General features: G+C 42.3%; 1 long non-coding RNA gene and 1 other non-coding gene across 2 annotated transcripts; both read left to right on the top strand.

The window, feature by feature from the left end:
* The first annotated feature begins 4,061 nt into the window (after positions 1-4,061).
* Positions 4,062-4,168, top strand: LOC112181386. The gene has a single exon (XR_002928830.1). It is a non-coding gene; the product is annotated as a small nucleolar RNA R71 (small nucleolar RNA).
* A 4,545-nt stretch (positions 4,169-8,713) lies between these two features.
* On the top strand, positions 8,714-9,546 carry LOC112181384. Its single transcript, XR_002928828.2, has 4 exons — positions 8,714-8,738; positions 8,927-9,109; positions 9,184-9,303; positions 9,388-9,546. It is a non-coding gene; the product is annotated as an uncharacterized LOC112181384 (long non-coding RNA).
* Positions 9,547-26,642: the final 17,096 nt, after the last annotated feature.

The raw sequence follows: 26,642 nt of genomic DNA, 5'->3' as shown, positions 1-26,642 counted from the left end.
GGAAAAGGTCCCATAAAATCGATACCCCAAACATCAAAAATTTCAACAACCAAAACATTAGTTAAAGGCATTTGATTTTTAGGTCCTATGTTTCCGGTTCTTTGGCATCTATCACATGTCATACAAAAAGCATAAGCATCCTTAAATAAACTAGGCCAATAAAAACCAGATTCCAACACCTTAAGAGCAGTTTTCTTAGAACCAAAATGACCCCCACAATTTTCAGAATGGCAAAATGTCAAGATATGAGTAAACTCCCTTTCAGGCACGCAACGTCGAATTATACCATCCGCACAAAATTTCCAAAGATAAGGATCATCCCAAACATATTGCCTAGCATTCTTTTTAAGTTTTGCATGCATAGAGCTTGACAGCGTGTTTGGAATTTTTTTAGTGACTAAGAAATTGACTATGTCTGCATACCAAGGTTCACTTACCTCAATTCCGAAGAGTTGTTCATCCGGAAAAGTTTCCATAAGAGGTATGGCGTCCTCACCATGTACAAGGCGGCTCAAATGATCTGCAACAACATTTTCACTCCCCTTTTTGTCCTTAATTTCGACATCAAATTCTTGTAGAAGAAGAATCCATCGAATTAGCCTCGGTTTCGCTTCCTTCTTTGAGAGTAAATACTTCAAAGCTGCATGATCAATATAAATAACAACTTTAGTTTGAAGTAAATAAGATCTAAATTTATCCAAAGCAAAAACAACAGCTAATAATTCTTTTTCTGTAGTCGAATAATTCAATTGAGCATCATTCAAAGTCCGAGAGGCGTAGTAGATGGCATAAGGCTTTTTCTCTTTTCTTTGGCCAAGCACTGCGCCTACTGCATAATCAGAAGCATCACACATGAGCTCAAATGGTAAGGACCAATCCGGAGGAAGCATGATAGGAGCAGAGGTCAAAAGCTCCTTTAATTGTTCAAACGCAACTTGGCAGTCCGCATTCCATTCAAACGTCACCTCCTTTTGCAAAAGTCGACATAGGGGTCTTGCAATTTTGGAGAAGTCCTTGATAAAGCGTCTGTAAAATCCTGCATGTCCAAGAAAAGAACGAACCTCTCTCACAGAAGTGGGGGAGGGTAAGTAGCGAACAAGATCAACTTTAGCTTTATCTACTTCTATTCCCCTAGAAGAAACAATATGCCCTAGAACAATACCTTGAGCAACCATGAAGTGACATTTTTCCCAATTTAAAACAAGGTTAGTTTCAATGCAACGTTTCAAGATTAATTCTAGGTTTCCTAAGCAATTTTCGAAGCTATCACCAAAACACTAAAATCATCCATGAAAACTTCAATTATTTTCTCAATATAATCAGAAAAAATACTGAGCATGCATCTTTGAAACGTACCTGGGGCATTGCAAAGTCCAAATGGCATTCGACGGTAAGCAAAAGTGCCAAAAGGACAAGTGAAAGTTGTTTTCTCTTGATCCTCTTGAGCTATGCATATTTGATTATAACCAGAATAACCATCAAGGAAACAATAAAAAGAATGACCAGCTAACCTTTCAAGCATTTGATCGATGAAGGGTAAAGGGAAGTGGTCTTTCCTGGTGGTGGCGTTAAGCTTCCTATAATCGATGCAGACTCTATGGCCAGTCACGGTTCTTTGGGGCACAAGTTCATTCTCTTCATTCTTCACGACCGTAATTCCGGATTTCTTTGGCACAACTTGGACTGGTGAGACCCATTTACTGTCTGAAATAGGGTATATGACGCCACAATCGAGCAATTTGATGACTTCCTTTTTCACAACTTCCATCATTGGAGGGTTAAGACGACGTTGAGCCTCTCTAGTTGGTTTGGCACCCTCCTCAAGAAGAATTCGATGCACACAAGTGGTGGGGCTTATTCCCTTGATGTCAGCTAATGTCCATCCAATTGCAGTCTTGTGTTTCTTTAGCACTTTAACAAGTTCTTCTTCTTGAGATGGCGTCAACTTGGATGAGACTATGACAGGCAATGTTTTGTCATCTCCCAAATAAACATACTTCAAATGATCCGGTAATGGTTTGAGTTCAAGTGTAGGGGCCTGAATCACTGAAGGAAGAGGTTTATTAGTAGATAACTGAATTGACAAAGGGGAAGGAGGTTTACCTTCATAACGTAGATGAGTTTCAACGGAAGAAACGTCCTCAAATATTTGAGGGTCCAACGTTTCCTGAAGTTTCTTCATGGGAATTATGACGCCATCATGGGTGTAACCAACGCCTTGCTCAATGGTTGTGATCAACGTATCTTCTCTTATTGCTTCCAAAACCTTCTGTGCAAGAGTATCAAGTATGTCAATAGAAAAACATGAATCAAATTCAATTGGATACCTCATAGCCTCAAAGATGTTGAATCCTATCACATCTCCATCAAATTCCATGGTTAGAGAGCCAGCATAGACGTCAATTTTTGTCCTAGCAGTCCGCATGAAAGGTCTACCCAACAAAAGTGGCGTTGGGTTTATGGTGGATTCCTCCATGTCCAAGATATAAAAATCCGCGGGAAAGATCAAGTGATTAACCTGCACAAGCACATCTTCCAACAATCCTTTCGGAAAGGCCTTAGATCTATCCGCCAATTGAATAATTACGTTATCAGTTTTAAGTGTACCTAGACCTAAAGATGCATAAACAGAATAAGGCATAACATTTATAGATGCACCTAGATCTAACATGGCATTCTCAAATCTAGTGTTACCAATAACGCAAGGAATGGTGAAGCTTCCAGGATCTTTGCATTTTGGGGGAAGTTTCCTTTGGATAACCGCTGAGACATTCTCATTCACCTTCACAACCTCCTTTTCTCGAATTCTCCTTCTTGTTGTACAAAGTTCCTTCAAAAATTTTGCATATTTGGCACTTGCTTTATAGCTTCAAGAAGGGGAATGTTGACTTGCACCTTTTAAAGGTATCCAAAACAGCCATGTCGCTTTCTTCTTGTTTGGACTTAGCAAATCTGCGAGGAAAAGGCATAGGAGAAAGGAAAGCATTAGTATTAACCGGAATTGAAGAGTTAGACACTTTACCTTTGGTTTCTGGTTTTGTTGGGATTGCAATGAGCCTTCAATCCTGGACGTAGCAGGGTCTGGGATTGCTAAGTCAGTTTCAATCCTGGAAGTCGCTGGGCCATTGTTTTCCTTCCTCTTCGAAATTGGTGTTTCCTGTTCTTCATCAATGTGCACGGTGGTGTGCATTTGTGCCTTGGGGACGTCATTGATGATCCTTCCACTTCTAGTGGTGATGGCATTGGCAGATTCAAAGCCCCCCTTTGGATTTGGAATAGTATTACTTGGCAGCTTACCACCTTCAGGGCCTTTTGTCATAAAATCAACCACGTGACCAAGCTGTTTCTCCATTGCGTCCATCCTCTTTTGCATGAGATTCTGACCTTGCATCAAATTGTTGGTTTGATTTTGCATTTGATTTTGGTTCTGCAACAAAGTCTGAGTAGAAACAGTTAAAGTTTTTATAATCTCATCATAGTTATTAGAAGAAGAAGATGAAGAATTCGAAGGATTAGAGTTTAGAGGAGCCTGTGGCTTTGGGAAGAAGCCTGGAGGACGTTGATTGAAGGCTTGAGAAGCTGGTTGGGCGTTTTCATTGTCCTTCCAACGAAAATTGGGGTGATCCCTCCATCCAGGGTTGTAGGTGTTAGAATATGGGTCATTCCTTGGACGTTGGTACCCTTGTTGGAACCCTAGGGCGTTGACACCTTCAAAGTTTCCTCCTTCCATGAGTTGAGGGCATTGATCAGACATATGCCCTTGCATTGAGCACACTCCACATACCATAACTTGTCCCTTCATTCCCTGAGAAACAATAGAAGTAAGCCTGTTAATTTTATCTTCCAATTGAACCAATGTACTTACCTCATTAACTTTTTCACGTGTATGGGTGGACTTGGAACCGCCATATTGTTGTTGATTCAGGGCCCTATTCTCAATTAAGATCATTCCAGCTGCAGGTTCCTTGTCAACAAATGATCCTCCTGAAGCTGCATCGAGCATATCTCTTTCCAAGTTGGTGAGACCATCATAGAAGCAAGTGAGCAAGGTCTCATTCTTCATGCCATGTTGAGGGCATTGAGTGATGAGAGTTTTGAACCTTTCATAATACTCTGCATAGGACTCATCTTGCCCTTGTTGAATTCCACTTATCTTCTTCCTAAGCATGATGATCCGAGATGTAGGGAAATATTTTTCCAAAAATGCTTTCATCATGTCTGCCCAAGATGTGATGCGTCCACTTGGCAACTCATAAAGCCATTGCTTTGCCTTGTCAGCCAACGAAAATGGGAAGGCTTTCAACTTCAAGATTTGCTCATCAGCTCCTTGTGGCTTCATGCTTGTGCAAATGAACTGAAACTCCATTAAATGCTGATTGGGATCTTCCATAGAGTGTCCATGGAATGTAGGAAGACGATGAAGTAGCCCAGACTTCAACTCAAAGTCAGCTGTTGCTCCTTCAACTGCATCAGGGTAGGTTATACAAGTGGGGACACCACCTGGTGGAATCACAGAAGTTGAAAGTTGCCTAATGGTGAGAGCCATTGGTGGAGGTGTTGGCGTTGAAACTTGCTCTTGAAAGAGTGATGAGATGTCGTACACTTCTTCTTCTTCTTTTGGTGAAGACGAGCTTGCTTCCTTCAACTTGTTTTTGCTTCGAATTGTTTTCAGAAGTTCAGGATCAAAAGGAACAAGCTCGCCTTTTGGATTTTTCCTTGTATGCATAAACGAGTTGAAGTGCCTGAGGAACAAACAAGAATGGCGTTAGAACCCTAAGAAAAAAAAAAACGAAAAAACAAGGGGAAATAAATGTAAGGGACGAAATTATGAAAAACTAACACAAAACAAATTTTATTTCAACTAGAACTCGTAAATCAAGTTAGAAAAGAAATAGAATTCTAATCGTTAACAAAAACTTTCTCTCTACGTCGTTCGGTAACTCCTTTCCAACACGACCAGGTAGGTAAGGAACGATTTTGGTGGAGACAAAGCTCACTTGAAAACACTTCTCGTATCCAGACCAATCCTAGACATCGTGTTGTAATAAGATGCGCCTAGAGGACGTAGAGATAGAGTCAACGTTAAAAACAAGAATTCCAAAACTATTCAAGTATGATTTACAACTTCTAACCGAAACTTGAATTAAACTAAAAATTAAAATTGTGAAAAATAAGTATTTTTCAATCCCCGGCGACGCGGCGCCAAAAATTGATACGCTAAAAACAAGCGCTCAACTTAACCCTGCAAGATGTAGTCGTTAGCAATATAGAGTAAGCAAGGATCGTTCGATGCCAAGGATTGAGGGTAACCAATTAATCACAAAGAAAAATAAACTAAGCTAAACTAACAAAGAACACAAAACAAAGAAACTAACTAAAAGAAAGGAAAACAAACGTAGAATAGGGAAAAGGAGAGAGGAAGCAACGAAATAAAAGAAGAAAGGAAAAAAATAAATGTTTTGGGGGTTTTTAAGTTTTACGAAAATTAAAGGAAAACAAAGAAAGCAATTTCGAATTTTAAGTTGAAAAACAATATGGAGAAGACGTTAGAGACTCGGAAATCCACCACCAATTACTTTCGAACAATGTTAAGTTAACCTAGTTTCAATTACTAAGGTGTGAACAGAAATCAACCAAGAAACAAGTCGGAGCAGATCATGTCCCTTATTAATGTTTCCCTAATTACTTAGTCTACGTGAACGCACAATAGCTAAGCCTATCAAACATGCAATCAAGGTATAGAACGCTATCCTATCAACAACACATATAGTGTCAACATATTTGAAGCATTAAGATCTCATGGAAACGATTGATTATAGAGTTGCAGTCTAGTGTGGAACGCCTACCTAGCATGCTCTTCTAGTTGTTTAAAACATCAACTTTTGTTCAAAGCCTTGCATACTTGTGGATTAGAAAACAAAACGATTAGGTGAATTATTTTCTAAACCTAGCTCCAATTACATGCATAAATCCTATGTTCGCGACCATAAAACATACACATGCAAAAGTTTTCAATCAATCAGAGATAAACAACCAACCCACACCATAGATCAAGAAACTAAGTTTAATCAAACATATGTTCTACATAATTGGGGCTTCAAACCTCGCCCCTAACAAAAATAACTAGCCACACATGGTCTTAAATTCAACAATTAAAAGCATGAGTATTCGATTACAAGAGGATAAAAACCGTAAAGAGCAGAGTATGAGAGCCACGAATTCACTTTTAGGCAGCCTTAGATGCAGGCAATCCTTCAAGATGGGGCACGGCAGGAGCTTGATGGAGATGGATGGTGATGTGCACGGTTTTTCCTTCTTGAAGACTTGGGAATTTTTGAGACTTTGTGTGCTAGGGTTAGGAGCTTAAGAGGCGCTGTAGGATGTTGTATCTCAACGTGTTATACTGCTCTATATATATAGAATACACAGCCCTAGTTTCCTTTCCCAATTCTGCTTTGAAAGCCTCTCCTAATTGCTTGAGGATCACTCTACTTGGTGCATAATTAAATGATTTTCAAGCCTTAGTAATCTTCCCAAAATCTTGAGGAATCATTCTAGGACTCTCCTTCATGTTTGCAGCAGCAATAACCTTCCAAAAATGCCCCCAAAATTCGTCCACAAAAGATTTCTGCCAAACAGTCCTGTTTCGACTAGGTTTCGATTTCTTACTCTGAAGCTTCCTTCTTGGACAAGGAACGACTTCGTCTTGACAAGTTTCTGGATGGTTCTTGACTCCCACGTGTTCTATGACATCATATCATCTAGAATGATCGATAACCTTCTGGAAAAACTCCAAGAAAATCGCCGGAAAAGATCTCTCAAAAAGCTTCGTGAAAAGCTGACAGTTTCTGCCTTATCGGGAAGCATACTTCGACTTTGATTTCCTACTGCCTCGTTGATGATTTTGACCTGTTCTTTGGCTGTAGTTGAAGTATAACATCATGTCTTCAAGGATCGCTGGTCCTTTCGTCAAATGTGAAGCTGGAATGATGCAATAATTTCTCCTCAAAACCGTTCCCAGAAAGCTGATTCTGAAACTGCAGTTTTCTGCTTTCCAGCAACTGTTTTGCACAATGAATTCCGTGGACTTTCCTTGTAATTTCTGGCCAAATGGTTGATCAAACTTGGTCCTCTGCATCAGTACTTCATGTTTCATGGCTTCGTTGCTCCCTTTCAGCTCTTATTTCTCTTGAATCACTTCACGAACTACCTAAAAAGAAAACAAAGTTAAAACTGACTTTTTAAAGGAAATAGCTAAGAAAAGTGTAAGGGATTTCACACTATATTCGTCGCATTTATGCTCCTATCACTCCGGTAAGCTCATGCATGGCATCTCTTTCACAAAACCATGGGTTTTTCATGGGTTCCCTTCTTGTGTCAGTTTTGATTAAGGAGTTGGAGTGTTTGGCTTATTGAATTGGTATTCCCAATTGAAATTAGGAGCATGGGTTTACATGTGCAATATGAAATTGTGGGTATGGGTTTACCTACTCCAATTGAGTTTAAGGGTTCTTTGAGTGAACTGTCCTTCCTCTTCCTCCTCTATATATATTGGTTCTCTGTTCCTTTTCGGGTATTGAAAATACTTTTGTGTTTCAGTCCCTTTGTTTATCAAGAGTTCATCTCTTTGGTTTTTGTTTTTCAAAATATCTTGTTCCATGTTGAAAACAATTTGAAAAACACAAAACCATTCATGCATATTCATCTCTTGCATCCCATGAGTTCAATTGGGAATTATAAGCTTCAAAGGTGAAATCTCCAAGTTGAACTTGCTGCGTTCATAGCTTGTGTCATAGTTGAGATTTCTGAGTTGTTCACTTGTGTAAACAATTAGCAAGGAGTGATTACAACAGTCTAGTGAGTTAGTCTAGAAGGATTGCCGCGTCAGTGCAATCCCAGTGTGGTAAACTTGTAATCTGTTTCATTAGTGATTTGGTTTGGTCTTTTAAGAGTAAAGGCCACGCAGATGTTTTCCCTTGATAGGGTTTTACTGCGTCAACAAAACATGTGTTCTTTTTGCTTTAGTTGGTTTGTTGAATTTACAATACCTTCTGTTCAATATCAGTTCTCAGGATTGATCACCCTGTTGCAATCCTTGAGAAAGTTTTTTGAACGAAAAATTGGCTGTGAGCCTATTCAAATCTCCCCCCCCCCCCCCCCCCTCTTCTAGGCTCCTTCCAGGATCAACAGGCCTTTTTACTGGTACTGTAATAATGTATTACTAGTCCTGAACTATGATAAAATCTCAGACTACTTATTTCAATCAAGATTCACAAGAAGAGGAAACTGAGTGATGATGGTGAGTGAAGAGTTCTGAAGTATTATGACATCTTAGATCTGTAGCTACTTATTGAGTTAAGACCTTTGTCTATGAGTCAATGGGAACCAAAGTTATATCAGAGTTTGGGCTAGGACAAAATTTGTTGAGAATTGAAGGACAATATTTTGGTGTGACTGAGCTGATCAATATAGGACACTGGGGTGCTTGTTGATCTACACATGGCTATAATTTTTAGTCCATCACCAATCCGTAGACATGAACTAATTTTTCTGTCAAACTACAGCACATTGTATGGGCTATCTATCCAGAGGTGATATTGGGGAATGGCAGCCTAATGGAGCAATGAAAGTTATAGACAGGAAAAAGAACATATTTAAACTGTCTCACGGTGAATACGTTGCTGTGGAAAGCATTGAAAGCAAATACTTGCAAATTGCAATGCCCCCTTATCACATCGGTATGTCACTAACTTTTGTATTCTACTTGTATGATGAATGACAGGACTTACCTTTATTTCATCAATAAATGAGTTTGTGTTCGTCTTTGTGCTGCATTTGATTTTGTGCTAGTGTCCTCCACCTTCTTTCATGTTTTCTGAAGTTACAGACGGACATCTTAACATCTAAACTTTCATCTTGTCGGCAGATTTGGGTTTATGGGAACAGCTTCGAGTAATTTCTTGTTGCTGTGGTTGTTCCTGACAGAAAGGCCTTGGAGGACTGGGCAGCTGAGCATCATTTGACTGATGACTACAAATCATTGTGTCAAAACCTGAAGGCAAGAAAATACATTTTGGATGAGCTGAATAGTACGGGTTGGAAACAACAAGTATGTGCTCCTTCCTGATTCATGCTATGTTGCTTAAGTTTATTCATCTGACTTAAAAGACATTTATGTTGCAGCTTCGAGGGTTTGAGTTGTTAAAAGCAGTTCATTTGGAACCAAACCCCTTTGACATAGAGAGGGATCTCATGACTCCAACTTTCAAACTGAAAAGACCGCAATTACTCAAATATTACAAGGTATGATTTTCTACTTAGATAAAAAAAGGTTGGAACTTTGATAAGTTAATCCTAAATATGTATGTTGAATTATATCATCTGCAGGACCGAGTTGAAAAACTTTATAGTGAGGCAAATGGTGGAAATGTATAAGAACAGAGCTGCAAGCAACTATTGGATAAATCTAGCTACATCACTTTCCCAAACTTTCGGTTGCCTGCTCTCTCGTTGTTGAAAAACTACATATGACTAAATGAATATCTAGCTGGGATTTACTCGTATTGACCTTTGTTCTAAGTTTGTGTATAAATAAGTAAAGATCATATAAAATTTTCATATTTATTCTTTCATCCAAGATAAAATATTTCATGTTTATTCCAAAATTCGTGTTGGTTTCAAATTTCGTGCTTGCATTTAACGGGAAGGTGCAACTTTCAATTGATCAGTTCGGATGATGAAATTAGTGTGCTACTCACTCCTGAAGCGATTAAAACCACATGTGAAACTGGTTCTCTCTCTCTCTCTCTTCTTTTCGTTGAGGACAACTTCCAAAATTTAATGTCAAAATTAACAAAAGACTGACAATCGTGAAGTTAGATCTACATAACCAATAGACAGCAGTGAACTTAATTTTCTGAAAGTGTGGCATAAGTAATCAACAATAAAGTTAGTTTTTTAATTTTAGAATCAGTAACTGAGCAAGTAATTTTAAATCCACATGGAACTAAAATTAGGTATAGAAATAATAAAAGATAAGACTACTTGTGTCATGTTTTTGGAGACATTATTAACTAGTTCTTGAAAAAGAAGAATGGAATGAGTCCTATTCTGCAACCCATAATCCTTTTTAAAGGAAAAAACAAATGGTTCTGATGATCGATGAAATTAGTGTAGTTTTCCAATTCAGTCCAAGAAACAATGCATGAAGTTAATTGCAGTTGCTTCCACCAGTTGATATACGTATATGTCGTCTCTCATTTTACCAAACTCTCAATAACCAGTCTCACTTAGTTGTCATGTACTCATGCATGTTCATTACAGGATGTGCTTCTAAATCAAGAGCAGTCGGTGAGAAACTGGCAATTGCATCTACCTATCAACCAAACCAATATTCTCTTCGAAAAAAAAACCGAACCAATAATTACATTGGCAAAATATCTTCACTCATGCATTATAAGATGCTCTCTCGGGGGTGGCTGGACTGATCGGTATCTACCTTTACCTTTTCTTCTTTCTTGGTAGTTTCGCTTCATCTTACATGAAAAACTGTGATCAGTGCACCTACTCAGAGCCTTGTCCTCTTCTGCCCCTTCTTCATTTCACCAGCAATCAAACAACAACTGTTCCTGCTTTTTCCACCCATTCATACACATACAATGTGTGTTAGTGTGAGTCATCGTTCCCTATTAGGAATAGACTACAAGGGAATATATTGTTGTAATTACTTACCTTGTATAGGTTGTGTAGTACAGTAGTACACAATAGTTGTAGTACGATTGTAATCTGTTTATATACACCACAGAATATGTGTAATAATCGATCAGAAATTTATTCTCTCTACCTTGTTTTATTTGACTTGGTATCAGAGCAAAGATCCGAGAGGACTTTGTCTCTTTATCTTAAATTTCAGACTATCATCATCGTTTGTTTGCACCCTAGGCGTCCGTCAAAGAACGACCAGTGTCTTCTTCTTTGACTTCGGCGACACCCTCTCATCTCCAGTTCGGGCCCATCGTCTGCACTAGGAGAAGAGCCGCTGGTTTCCAGATCGTGTTCAAACCAGACCTGTCGATTTTTCCAGATCCGGCGTCGCTGCATCACATCTCTCCGGCGTCGCTGCATCACTTCCAGGTCGATCGATTCCGGCGTCGCTGCCCAGTTCACGGCAGCACTCAGACCGATCCAGCCGGTTCGGCCCTCCTCGATTCAGACGTCTCCGATCCTCTTCGGTTCGTTCTCCGCCACTTCCAGGTCGATCGATTCCAGCCCAATCTGCGGATCGATCCTCACCTCCAGATCGATTCCTCACCTTCAGATCAATTGCTCTCGATCTCTCCCCGCATCTATCTCGACCTTCAGTGAGTCAACTCGCCTCCAACTCGCCTCCTTCAGTGAGTCAACCCACCTACATCAGTGAGTTCGCTCATCCCAACTCGGTCAACCGACTCGGTCCACACATCCAGCTCGGTCAACCAGGTTTCAAAAAAAAAAAAATTGTTGTTACTATTGTTATTCTTATTTCCGCTGCGCACTTTGGGATTTGTGTATTTTTCTATTTTATTACTGCAATGGGTGGTGATGACAGTGAAGGTCAGGGTTCTAAGGCCAATGAGGTTCAGAAAGTTGAGGTATCTGTTAAGAGCTCAGAAGGTGGTTCTTTTGGAGGTACTAAACTCACTGGTACCAATTTCCGAACATGGAAGAAGATTATGTCCGTTTATCTTCATGGGATACACAAGATGGGACATGTGACAGGAACAATCAAGGTTCCTCGTGAAGATGACATAGAAGCCTATGCTAAGTGGGAAGATGATGATGGGCTTGTAATGTCTATTTTATTTAGAGCCATGACTGATGATGTGCTACAGATGGTAGAGGAATGTGAAACTGTTGAGGCAATATGGAAGACGTTGGGAGATCTCTATACAAATGAGTCTGATTTTATACAGGTTCAGGAACTGATGTGTAAAGCTGCAGGAATGCAACAGAATGGGCAACCAGTGTCACTGTTTTTCACCAAGCTGAAGAATGTATGGGCTGAAATTGATCAGAAGCGTCCTTGCAAAATCAAGAATCAGGAAGATCTTGTGTGGTACCAGAAGGAGAAGGAGCTAGAAAGGGTTCATGATTACATGAAGTAATTGATGGATGTGTAGTATTGCCAGAGATGTGATTCATAGAGTAGCATAGACGTGCTATATTTGATAAGATCATGCTCAATATTTTGTATGACAAAATCAGAGAATGGCTTATTAGACCATCTCCAATGGAGAGGTCAAAATCCATGTGGCCCCCTAACAGCTATAAATGACATATGAGAATACCCTCCAATTCATGTGTCATTGCCACGGTGGATAACAATTTAGTTTCAATCTGTCAAATTTGACAGCCCTATATGAAACTGTCTTTTCTTTTTTTATTGTTTCTCTCTCGTTCTCCCACTTTTCTCTGCCTCTTTCTCTTCTTCCTAGTTCCTACGCAGACTTTTGCTTAGCCGAGTAGATCTGGCATCACTACCATTCTTCAGTGGGTCTTCGCTGAGCTGGGCATCAAACCCCATCATCCAAGACGAGCAATTTGGGAGTAGCAAAGGTCGGCCATTTTTCGCCGACGGCAGGGTGCAACGGAGGTTGTGTATATGTATGTATAAATTAGGGTGAGTTGGGAGATTGATTTTGAGGAATAAAGAGGGAAACAAATAGAGATTTGAGAGTATTGTAGCCATCTGACCATCTCTGTTTGGGAGATATGGAGGTTTCATGGGATAAGTTTGTAATTATATTTTGGAGAAATTGAGGCTTTTAGATCTTTGGAAGTTATGGGAATTCATGTGTTATTGTTTCTTGAAAGAAAATGAGAGAAAGAATTGGGGAGATTCAAACAGAAGAAAGAAAGTTGCAGAAGACAGAAGGAGAAGAAGATAGAGAAGAAAGAGAAAACGTTTTTCTCTTTATTATAAAATATTCTAAAAAAAAAAATAATATTTAAATTAGACCTATCTATTGGAGTAAAAGTATGTCAAAATTGACAATTGCCACCTCAATCTTCAAATTTAAATTTGACATAGGCATTTTGACTCAACAATTGAAAATGCTCTTAGGTTCCTGGAACCTAAATGGACTTGCTGCAATAAAATAACATTTCTTTATATGATTGTGAGATATGGATAAAACATACGCAGCAGGTCTATATATGAGTCTATTTGAGACATGGATGGTCATATATGCAGTATTGTAATGGAAGTGACAGGCATGTGCTGTAAAGTTGCAGGGTACGTGTAACCCTAATTGCATGTATACCTACTTGATTGATACGTGGTAGTAATTGAACAGATCATGTGTATAGTGAAGACATGGGATTGCTTGAAATTTCAATCTAATTAATGTATATACAACAACTCAGCTTTGCATGGAGGGGTTGGTCACCGCTGCGTTGCCCGGTGTCTAGAGAAGATTGATGGGTAAATCAAAGAGACATGACGACCTCGGAGGAGATAGCTGGTGCGGAAGAAGAAAACAAAGCTAAATTCTCAGTGGAGAATTCGACTACTCACAGCCCGTAACTTTGACCGAGACGATGATGATCCCGGTGGGGAAGAAGTCAAAGAGTTCCCGGAAGAGTGTGTAAGTACCCGGAGTGCTGGAAAGAGGGCTCCTTGACCGGGGTCGTGTTCGAAACTGCTCAGGGATTATATTGCTGGTTGTAATGTGCATGGGTGTATGCATGCAATAGGTGTTGATATGAAACAGCTGAGGTGTCTATGAGTATATTTGTGCATATGTCAAATATATATCATGCTGCGAATAGTAATGAGCATATGATATATAGTAAAGTAAGGAAGACAACTTCTTATCTTCATGAAGGTGCCCGGGGAAGAGAGTGCGAGCAGCATCTGAGGCGATATCTGTGGGAGAGCCTTGGTGCAACATCACCGAGTGACTATTAGATCAAGATCAAGTTCGAGTTTGCTTGTACGAGTTGTTAAACTACATGATGCAATCACAGAACACATCATCCACAAGATCAAATCATACAACACACATCAAGAACAATTAAACCAGCTGCACAACATCCACACAGAAACTGCAAAATAGCTTTCCTAGTGGAACTAGGACTCCACCTGTATCAATGGCACTTTGGATCCCTGCAGAAACATCTTGACCAAGGTTAGACATCTTTGAGCAACTGGAACGAGGATGAATAGCAGCAGAACTGGAGCTAGAAGCCTTATGTATGTCAACACCAAAAGCTTCAGAATGGGGCTGAACGATATGCAAAAACTGGTGATGAATACAGGGACTTTGCTCCCTATTTATATTGACCAAAAGCCCAAAACACAAGAATTAGACTCATCCCATAAGGAGTCTAATATCGACTGAATGTCTATTACTTAGAGAGGCTTAATTTTATCACAACACTTAATGCTAATCAGGTTAATTAGCCAATGAGTTCCCTACTTCTATTGAAAGATATACACCTCAATAGATAACCAGAAATAGAGTTATATTCATGTACTTCTTGTTATTTATATCTAGTCAAATCAATTGCTTAACCTCAATGCATATCAGATAATGTTAAGTCCATATTTTTCCAACAATCTCCCACTTGGACTAACATTGTCTGCTTGCTACACAATTGAACCAATAACTTGATAAAGATAACAAACTAAAGTGTGCACTGAAATACATAACTACTCATTACTCATTCAGCTTGGTCAATTTGCATAAAATAATGCAGAACCTCGAACCAACTATGATTAAATAACCAGGTTGATTAAAAATCACTAACACGAATTTCTGCAATCACATAAGCTCAAGGTGATAACAAAAGCAAAATTTGGATAAGTATATCTACCTGCAAAATCAATGCTTATAGTCCAACATAATGATTTTGACAACTCAAAATCTTACAGCAAAACTGAAAACACTAGTGAACTAGTATTTGCTTAATTCAAAACTGAAACTGAATCTGCAAAATTCCTCAATGCAGAAAAGTTCACTTGATAACACACACTAATATTTTAAAGTTCAAAAACTGTAATTTGCAAGACTGCAGAAATTAAAATAATGCTAAAACCAAAAGAACACACATGAAATACCTCATTTTATTCATAAACTGCAGTATAAAAAATTACAAGCAAAAATAAAAACGACAATGACTGAACCAAGAATCCTATTACAAAATAAAGTTCTAAAAATTAAAATTGACTCCCACTGAACTCAAGCCTCCAAAACAGATAGAATTCCCATGTTCTTGGTATGCTTCTGAAAACTTGTAACTGAAAATGCTTTAGTGAAAGGATCTGCAAGCTGTGACTCTGTATTTATGTTCAAGACATTTAATTATCTCACCATGCTTCACTCTTTCTCTAACACTATAGAATTTTAAGTCTATGTGTTTAGAGTTGTTGGACCTCTTACTGTTTTTACCAAAAAAATACTACAGCCTCATTATCACAAAAAAATTTCAATGCATCTGAAACAACTGAACTTAATACTTTAGTATGTATTAAAAAAATTTGATCCACAAGCCTTCACAGACTCCTTCATAAATGGCTATGAACTCAGCCTGTATAGTGGAGGTGGAAATCAATGACTGTTTCATGGTTTTCCATGCAACATCCCCTCCTGCAAGCGTGAAGACATAACCAGATGTGGACTTTTTAGAATCCAGATAATGGCCTACAAAGTCTGAATCAGTATAACCAACTAGTTCAAGCTTCTTAACTTGTCTGTAAACCAACATGTGAGATTTTGTTTTCTGTGTGTTAATCTGTAAAACAAAATCATGTATTTGACTAACACAACCAAAATAAAGAAAAAGACATAAAATTCAAAAGCAGTCATGAGCTTTAAAATTAGGCAGATACATGATTAGTTTTCCATAAAACCCCATAACTGAAATAATATCAAGTAACACCTTTGTGGTATAAAAGTTAACATTCTAAAGTTCTAAATCACCATACTGCATTTTACAAAAATCAGTCATTCCTTGAACCAGTCAAAATCTTTGGACAAGAAAAGCTTCAAGGTATCTAAATAGATGATTGTATTTACATATGATACTGTTCTGTATTCAAAATTACACAGTGAACTACTTCTTTGGAAGACAAAATATAAGTGCAATTTTAAATGCAGAAACACAAGTTCCAGTTTTGTTAAAACTTAAAATCCTTGAAGAGTGATGGTGAAAACTTGCTTTGTGCAAAATGACCAATACAATCTTTCAAGAATACCATATGCTCAATTTTTGTATGAACTTATTAATTTATGCCATGAAAATAACAATACTGCAGCTTTTATGTTGGGACACATATTTCTAATTGTTAACTAAAAACCATAGCATACTTAAAACAAACAATACTCAATCAAAATCATCATATCATACCATCACAGTAATCATATAATTCTCAATTTCACACTTTACATCACACGATCACAGTAAAGCATTCAACCATATATGCAGAATTCCTTCAATATACATGATCAAGCATTCCAAATATGATTATGACAACCCTTTCCATATGCTAAACAGTAATCCATATGACAACCCTTTCCATATGCAAAAATTGAAATACAAGTTCTGGGATTCCCAACGAACATACCTTGGCCTCTGCTACAGCGCTGCAACAATTATTTTATAGTGGAAGCAAAAGAAAACAAGCAGCAAATTTCAACCCTTCCTCATGATCCAATCAATTCTAAAGAGGGGTCTTGAATCCCCATAACTGAGAGTTTATCTCAGTGAGCCCTAACTCAATCCGATCCCTAAACTAAAGCAAAACAAGCAACACGTGATATGTGTTTTATGAAATTCCTAAGCTCTGATACCATTTGTTAAACTACATGATGCAATCACAGAACACATCATCCACAAGATCAAATCATACAACACACATCAAGAACAATTAAACCAGCTGCACAACATCCACACAGAAACTGCAGAATAGCTTTCCTAGTGGAACTAGGACTTCACCTGGATCAATGGCACTTTGGATCCCTGCAGAAACATCTTGACCAAGGTTAGACATCTTTGAGCAACTGGAATGAGGATGAATAGCAGCAGAACTGGAGCTAGAAGCCTTCTGTATGTCAACACAAAAAGCTTCAGAATGGGGCTGAACGATATGCAAAAAATGGTGATGAATACAGGGACTTTGCTCCCTATTTATATTGGCCAAAACACACGAGTTAGACTCATCCCATAAGGAGTCTAATATCGATTGAATGTCTATTACTTAGAGAGGCTTAATTTTATCACAACACTTAATGCTAATCAGGTTAATTAGCCAATGAGTTCCCTACTTCTATTGAAAGATATACACCTCAATAGATAACCAGAAATAGAGTTATATTCATGTACTTCTTGTTATTTATATCTCGTCAAATCAATTGCTTAACCTCAATGCATATCAGATAATGTTAAGTCCATATTTTTCCAACACGAGTTCGACTACAGAGAGGAGACATCAGGCTCCATCAGTTTCGAAAGCTACTGGAGGTTATCGGTGAGCCTGCCGGGATTGTTGTTGGGAGGAAAGTGATGCCACCGGGTGGTGCTGCTGTGATGAGGCACTAGTAGGAGCTGTTACGACCTCACCGAGAGCTGGGGAAGGTACCGGTAATAATCTGTCAAGATGGGTGTTGGGAGGGTGGGTGTCCAAACCTGTTCTTCAGGTGCCGAGAGATTTTTTTTTTTTTTTTTTGAACCCGGATGGATTTCTCTGATCTCCGTGCTCCGAGACCGAGACGATACCCGGATAGAGATCATTGAGTCGACTGAGAGACTATGATGGGTCAGCGAAGCCACTTGGGTATGTGGTTCTGGCCTGACCTGGACATGTTCAGAAGGTGCCGGAGATTGCTCAAGATGCCGGGTTAGGCCAGCGATGACAGGACCCGCCTCGGATTTCACCCTGAAATCCAAAGTGACCCTGCGGGGCCCACCTTAGAAGAAATTCTACCAAAAATTTGGCGGAACTTCCCCTAAAATGGGCAACCCAAACCTGTAGAAAACATTTACACTCCTCAAACAATTCATCCTTATGCTCCTGGAGCCACCCTGCTCCCTAAATCAACATCAGTCTCCAATTCACAAAACACACATCTCAACTCGAAAAGCATAAATCTCATAGGAAATCAGAGCAATTCTAACAGAAAGGTATAAGAGGAAAACCTAATTCAACGACAGATGCGGAAGCCATGCTGTTGACTATGCCTCAACTCCGTGTACGCCCGACCTCAACCAATTCGCCTGCAAACTGGGCATTTGAAACCGAAGGGCCCAGGGGAAAGTACATAAAATACGTTAGCGTGAGTGGACAAAAATAAACAATTTTTAAACCAAGTGGATTTTATACTTTCCCACATTTATTTCCTTAAAATCCCTCGATGCATGTAATGATTTAGAAAACAAATCACGAGAAGCTCCGCTCAAGAAAAACCGACTAGACCGAGAGGAAAGATCGAAACTCAGATACTCAACAGGATAAGACCAGCCCCGCAGGTTACACGGAAATCAGACTAGGCCCCGCTAGTCGAGAAATAATAGGATATGGGGAAGAGATATCACCATGCGGGCAATGGAGCCTCCAGGCTCTACCTACCCTCAACTGCCACTCACACATAGATTGTGCGAGGAGGAGAACTAATAACCTCAACTTCCACTCACACATAGATTGTGCGAGGAGGAGACCAAATAACCTCGACTGCCACCCACGTGAGGAGGAGAATAAATCACCTCTACTGCCACTCACCAACACAAAGTAGGTGAGGAGGAGAACAAGCTACCTCAACTGCCACTCACAAACACAAAGTCAGTGAGGAGGAGACCTAACAACATAACCCGCGTATGGTGAGGAAACATAATCGAAAACCAGTAAATCCATGTAGCTTCCCCACATTTCTCACGAGATAGAAACCATGTATTCAACGACGTGCCCCCGCACGCCAAGATTACTCTCAATCTCAAAATGGATAAGTGAGAAATGGAAATAAATCGACGGCGTGTCCTACACGCCCAGATATTCTCAAATCCGTAACCAAAACCGGAAATTAGTATAGGTAAATCCCATTTCCAAAAATCTCTCAAAATCTCCAAAAAGCCAACCAAATCCAAAATCCTTAATTAGGCATTCCCGATGCCAAAATTGAAAGTCAATAAACAATTGAGAATATCCAACTCCATTGAAACTCATCTTAAAATCTTCCAGGAGCTTAACTCGGTGATTAGGGATATGCTTAATTCCAGAAATTTACCTCGGAAATAAGGAATTCATCAAATAATATAATAAAACAAAACCAACCTTTGAAGCTCATTATTGAAAATAAATCCATGATATAATTCGAAATCAATTTCCGAAAATTAATTCATTTCCTCAAAAAGTAATAGGAATAATCACTAAAGCATTATTTAAGAAAATAAATGCATGCATCGCTATTTAAAACAAAAGTCCACTCACAGTACTATTCCGACGATCACGCATTCGTGTTCCGTCATCGAGCAATAGCTCGGTACGTCGTCCTGTACACAATTATATTCCGTGAATAATTCTTCAATAATTTAATACAATTCCTAAAACCAATTCCTCATAATTTCACCTCCCAATTCTCCTCGGATTTAGCCCAAATTATACTACTAATACCAATTCGTTAATTTAAAGGTTCCAAGGCAGAACCGTGAGATATCCAATGGTCGGATTCTCGTAATTCGATAATCGAAACCCTAAACTTCAGAAATTCATAATTAATTCCAAGTTTCTCCAAAAATCACCAAACTTCACATACAAGCTCTACACAATTTATAGGATTTAATGGGCTAAAAACCGGAATTAAAACACTGTCCTACATGCCTCCACGCGCCACCCACAGTGGCGGCGCATGGGGCTCACGCGCCAGCTGCCACCACCTCCGATGGCCACCAGAATTCAACAGTAGCTGCAAAACCACAGACCCAACAACATTCTCAAATACAACTTCTCTCAATTTTACCTTTAAACGTCCGGATTAATCCCGTGAAGAAAACCCAGAAATGGTTTTCAGATGCCCTCTTCGATTCGACCTCTACACCGGAAATTGCAAGAAGAGGGGTTGGGGAAAACGTTCACCAGCTCGAGGAGTCCCTGCTGTCCACCTTTGGCGGTCGGAGGTGGTCGGAAACGATGGAATCGCCTGAAGGATCGAAATTGGACCCGGAAGGAACTTCACGTCGATTTGAGCTTTTTCGGCCAAATCGTTGCAAATCAAGGGCACCAGCGTGAAGGTGGGAAGGAGGCGAGTTTGTGGTGGCTTGGAACACGCCGGGGGACGGCCGGACGGCGTCGAATTGCAGCGAGGAAGCTGCTGCCCGAAGAGGAAGGGGGAGAGCGCGGGGAAGAGAGAGAGTTGGGGTGAGTTTCCGGAAATAGAAACCTACCTCGGTAATTTTTCCATATATATATAATTTTTACCATGAACAGTAACTTTCACATTTTCGCGTATAACTTTCGCATGCGAACTCCGATTTTTACGAACCACATATACACGCGCTCGGTTTAACGTTCTCTACAACTTTCATGAAGAACATTTTCTCAAATTTTGACCCGAACAAAAAGTCATATTTTAGGGCCACTAAAAGTATCGAAACGACGGTAAAAGTGAAAGTAGTTGTCGTTTACCGTCCAAATGACTAGTAAACGGGTAAGTGAAGATACGGGATGTTACAAGCGAGAAGTGTTGGAGTAGGTTTGCAGGTGGATCCAAGGAGTTTTGCCGAGAAGAGAAGATGATGCCGGTGAGGCCAGCGGGTGCCAGTGAAGGTCACCTGGAGGTGAAGAAGATGCCGGTGGGGTATGGGTGTGATACCTGGAGGTGAAGTAATTAATGATCCGGGAATCTTGGTGCCCAGAGAAGTTCTCTCGAGCTTTTTTTTTTGAGATACCGGTGAGTATGCATTAAGCAAAGTACAGGTGAAACCACCACGCTGAAGCTCTCGCAAAGTACTGATGTCGAGTGGCAAAATTGATGTCGGGAGGGATGTTCCGGGTGCCGAAGGAAGATGTATTGGCAACCGAGAGATGAAGTGCTGGCATGGGGAGTGAAGCTGCTACTGGGAAGTGCAGGTGCTGCCGGGTGGCGAGGACAGAGATGGGAAACGATTGTTCCCGGATTCAGGAGGTTGACATGGCAACTGGATCTCAGACGGGACCATCGGGTACTGGATAGTCAGGATGGTATCGGTGACTCACCGAAAGAAGGAACTTCGGGGTCCAGATTGTGATGAGTTCCCGGAGGAAGAGAGCGGTACGGGAGTTGATGACTAAGCCTAGGAAGCATGGCTGCCCAGATCACTTCTGAAGTGCAGTACCGGTGAAGCTTAAACGGGTGATGCCGAGAAGATTATGAACCCAAAATAGTCCAAGTAGACATCAAAGTCCCAGATAGACTAGCTGCCCCGGGAATGGTACCTTGGTGGACTTACGGCACATCAGTGGTTTGTGGTATGTTGCATGGCAATGAGATGGATGCATGGATGAGTAATAGTTGTTGTTGGTGTCTTGGTGTCGAGGAATGACCGAGCGAGTATTATAAACTCATGAGCAAGGGCACCCCATTGCGTGGTTACACATATGAGTGAGAGCTACATGTGCAAGCAGGGCTACACGGCTATTTGTCTGAGCTTGGGAGGTGAGAGTACTTGGGAGTGGGGTGTGCACATACCCGCTGACTCATAGTACCCGGTGGCTTAGAGTACCCGCTGGCTCCTTGGAGGCTTGGGAGAGGTTGAGGGTGAGGGTTGCATAATATGTACCCATGTACCCGGTAACTCGCGGTACCCGTACATGAATCTTGCTTAAGGTTGGAGGTTCATGTACCCGGTGGCTCGTGGTACTCGTACATGACCCTTGCTCGAGGTGCGGGGTGTCTTGCGCGTACATGATTGGTCCCGTACATGACCCTTGCTCAAGGTCGGAGGTTCGTACCCAAACAAAGGGGCCCTCCTTCTAGCGCCAATGTTTCTGTGTGAGAATACAGGACCTAAGTATGAAGTATGACCGAGAGAGAGAGAGAGAGAGAGAGAGAGAGAGAGAGAGAGAGAGAGAGAGAGAGAGAGAGAAACATGTATAGTGGTTCACCTTGCCCTTGAGGCAAGGCTACGTCCACTTAGATATTTTACTATGAGTGAGGTCAAGTGACCTTTGTAGTGATACAAGTGTAGGGATCATGGATCCCATCCCTTTCCAAGAAGGGGAGGACTTCCTCTTATACCTAATGGAAGTCCCACTCTATTCTATATTTCCGATGTGGGATACAATGCACATATTTCCTTCTCTTGAAGCCTCTTGGAGAGCATGGGAGGGTGGCCTCCCTACGAGGTACCAGTTGTACCTACATACGCTAGAACGAGCATAATTAGCTATAATGAGCCACGCTCATTGTACCGCCGGAGGTACCGAATCTCACCAAGGGGATGACCTGCGAAGTCACGGCCAGGCGGGCTACCGCTCGAGCCCCGGACCGCCCCCAGATCACCGTTGACGTGCCGCCACGCGCCTCGTCAAGATAGCATCAGAAGCCCCTGACGCTGGGAATCGAAGCACAGCAGTCCCACATCGGAAACAAGAAGAAGATCAACCCCTTCCTCGCCTATAAAAGGTCCTCTCCTCTCTCCTCATTAATTACGCAATTACTACTCATTTATTGTTATGCTGCGCATACAGTGACTGACTTAGGCATCGGAGAAGTAAAGACCACCCAACTCGGTCTCCCTCTGACGCCTTGTCTATCGTGTTGCAGCAACAGGAATCACCTAATCCTAGGAGTAGCGGTTCGCCCACCGGACCCGCGTTAAACAAGGAATCGGCTACCGCCGGACTTGAGCATTAACATTGGCGCCGTCTATGGGAACCCTTGAACAAAAGGTCATCCCGCCACAATCACCATGACTAACGACAGCGGGGGAAACGCTGAAGGGCAGGCAGATCAATCCGCCATTCCCCAACCCACCAACCCAGCGGTAAGCGTAAACCGCGCGTTATTCACCACCCCGGTCAACCCCAGCGGTGAAACAAACCCAAGTAGCAGCCACCCGCCAGGCCAAGACCTCGCCTCCCTGTACGAGCTGGCACTGGCGGATCTTCACAAGGCGAACAGAGAACGTGAACAAGAAGGCAAGGAAAAGGCCGAAGCCCAGAGACCGGTGGCCACGCTTGTGTCCCGCTTCGACGAGCTAAAGAAAGCGCTGGAAGCAACTCCCAACCCAGCACGAAGTGAACAGTCACGAAGCACCAGGCATAGCCGACCCGGCACGGGAGCACTGATGCCAGCACCTGTCGTACATATGCAAGTCCCGCTGCACCCACCAGAGCTAGCGGCAATGGGACCACCCCCCACACCCCAGCCAATGTTGGAACAAGAGGCGGAGTCATCACTACGCACCCATCGCTCGAGACCTAGGGCGAGAACAGAGGGAGACTCGCCCGCTCTAGGGCGAGGATCAGCTCAGCGGAGTGGTCGCCTGGACCCCGCCGGCGATGCAACCGCTCAAATATTGGAGAGGATGCAGCAGTTGGAACAAAGGTTAATCCGGGCGGAATCGGGCATCCCGGCACCAGCTTCAAACCCGCTTTTCGCGGCCAGGCCAGGACCATTTACCGCTGCAATTTTGCTAGCCGTCAGACCGGCGTATGCAAAGACCCCTAAAATGTCACATTACAGCGGTAAGACTGATCCCTTCGTCCATATGGACACCTTCAAGAAGGTCACCAACAACAAGGGATTCGATGACGCCACCCTGTGCCACTTGTTCAGTGAAACGCTGGACAATGAGGCAATGAATTAGTTCTTCGAGTGCCCGCCGGGATCCATTGACTCATTTCAAGCATTATCGCATGCTTTCCTTTCTCGGTTCATCCTACTGTCCGCCGGGAACCACAACACAAGCCAATTGTTCAACGTCAAGCAGGGTACGGAGGAGACACTGAAGGCATTCGTCACAAGATGGCGAGCGGCAGCATCTCAGTGCCATGACCTCGATAAAACAATGGCTTCAGCGGCTTTTAAGCAGGGACTCCTCAAAGGGCCATTTCTCTATCACCTCAACTACAATCATCCAAATGCGGTATACGACCACCTCATAAGTGAGGCGGTCATTCATGCCCAAGCAGAATTCATCACATATGGGGAGGCCCCACCGCCACCAGCGGCATTGACAAAGTCGACACAACCCTCCTCCAGTCAGCAGGGGACCGCTAATAAAACCTCCACACCACCAGCTGACAAGAAGAGGGAATGGCAGCAGGGTCAGTACCAAAACAAGCGACAAAAGGATCAGCACTACAAGGGAAACCGCCCATCCCATGGGGACAACCGCAACAAACATGCGGAGTCTTCCCAACGGTATGCAGTATTTACAGTCCTCACGGCTTCACATGAAGAAATATACAATCAATGCAAGGATCAGATCCCACCGCCGCCCCCGGGAAAATACCCAAAAATAGGAAAACCAAGGAACACCGGCAGGTGGTGCAAATACCACGAGGACAACTGTCACAATACCAACAGCTGCAACGCCCTCAAAACGGCCATTGAGACTTTGTATCGGACGGCAAGCTTGAGCAGTTCAAGGTACGCCAACCGCCACCCATGATCGCCGATATTGAGCCCATGGGCCGCATCAACACAATCGACGGAGGTGCTCCAATCACCAGCATGTCTCACAGAGCTAGAAAGTGTTATGCGCGAGCTAATCACTCAAAGGAAGTCTGCAACATCCTCTACGAAAGATCCGCCAAAATCCCAAGATCTGGTTGGGAACCCATTACCTTCTCGGAGGAGGAGGAACGTGGAGTACATCTGCCCCACGACGATCCTTTCTTGATTGACGCTATTCTGGGCAAAATGTCAGTAGGAAGAGTCCTGGTTGACAGCGGCTCCGCTGTCAATGTTATATTCGGCGGTTGTTACAACAACCTTAAGAGGAACAGAAAATTGCTCCAAGACCATGAACCACTGCTCAGCTTCTCCGGCGACGTTACGCAACCGCTGGGTTCTGATTATATGCGGTTCATTATGGGCAGTAGTCCATGTATGGCTGAGATACATACGGAGTTCATAGTTGTCGATTGTTCGAGTTCATACAACGCCATCATTGGTCGGCCAGCGCTCAACAAACTCAAGTGCATCATCGCCGGGTACATGTTGCTCATGAAATTCCCCACACCCAACGGCACAGGATGTGTCAAGGGAAGTCAACAATTGGCACGCGAGTGTTACTCTACTACAATGGCACAATCGGCCTGCTGCCACGAGATCCTAGCGGTAGGCAGTCGGGCACCGCCACCAAACATCTTTGAGGACCCCAGGGAGGATGAAAAGAAGTACGTAAGGAAGGAGCCGGTCAACCCAGAAACATCACTGAGGGTTGTCAGTATCTCGGACGAGCACCCTGAGCGGACGGTCCGCATAGGGGCTCAATTGGACCCAGAGTTGGAGGCGGAGCTCACCCAGTTCCTACGTGACAACGCTACGGTCTTTGCCTGGTCATATGCAGACATGCCAGGTATCTCCCCTGAAATCATCTCACACAAGTTGAGCATCAAGCCATCCTTCTACCCTATCAAACAGAAACGCAGAGCCTTCGACGAAGAAAAGTACCGCGCTATCAGAGAAGAGGTTGCCAAGCTCCAGGGCATTGGGTTCATCCGCCAAGTCATCTATCCACAGTGGATTTCCAACCTGGTTATGGTAAAAAAGGTTAGCGGTAAGTGGAGGATGTGCGTCGACTTCAAAAACCTTAACAAGGCATGCCCGAAAGATAGCTTCCCATTACCTCACATCGATCAACTCGTCGACGCAACCGCTGGACACGAGCTTCTCAGCATGATGGATGCTTTTTCCGGTTATAACCAGATCAGGATGCATCCCGCCGACCAGGAATGCACCACCTTCACCACCGACAAAGGCCTGTATTGTTACAATGTGATGCCTTTCGGTTTGAAGAACGCTGGGGTAACTTATCAGCGGCTGATGAACGCCATGTTCGCGGAACATCTGGGCAAGATAATCGAAGTCTACGTAGACGACATGTTGGTCAAAAGTAGAAAGGCCAGCGGACATGTGGCAAATCTGAAAATCATAATAACCATTCTCTTGGCCTACGGCCTCAACCCGGAGAAATGTTTCTTTGGCGTCACCGCCAGCAAATTTCTGGGATATATTGTCAGTGAACGGGGCATCGAGGCCAACCCTGACAAGGTAAAGGCTATCCTCAACCTGAAGGACCCAGAGTGGAAGGTGCACGTCCAATGCCTCCAGGGCCAGCTAACCGCCCTGTCTCGATTCATCTCCAGATTGACCGACAGGTGTGCCCCATTTTTCAAAGTCCTCAAAAAAACCCACAAGAAGGTCATCGACTGGAACCCAGAATGCCAGGCGGCGTTCCAAGGCCTGAAGGAATACCTGGCGGCAGTTCCGCTCCTCTCCATTCCTGTCCAAGGAGAAACATTGTACATTTACCTAGAGGTATCTCAATCAGCGGTGAGCTGCGCCATCGTCTGGCGGGAAGGCCAGGACGAGCTCCCAGTTTTCTATGCCGGTAGGGGCATGAACGGAGCAAAGACGCGGTATCCTCCATTGGAGCAGCTTGCTCTCGCACTCATTGTT

Source organism: Rosa chinensis, unplaced genomic scaffold (assembly GCF_002994745.2).
Source record: "Rosa chinensis cultivar Old Blush unplaced genomic scaffold, RchiOBHm-V2 RchiOBHmChr0c37, whole genome shotgun sequence".
NCBI classification, from domain to species: Eukaryota; Viridiplantae; Streptophyta; class Magnoliopsida; order Rosales; family Rosaceae; genus Rosa; species Rosa chinensis.
The sequence above is the reverse complement of the archived record's forward strand: the minus strand, read 5'-3'. Positions and strand labels throughout refer to the sequence as shown.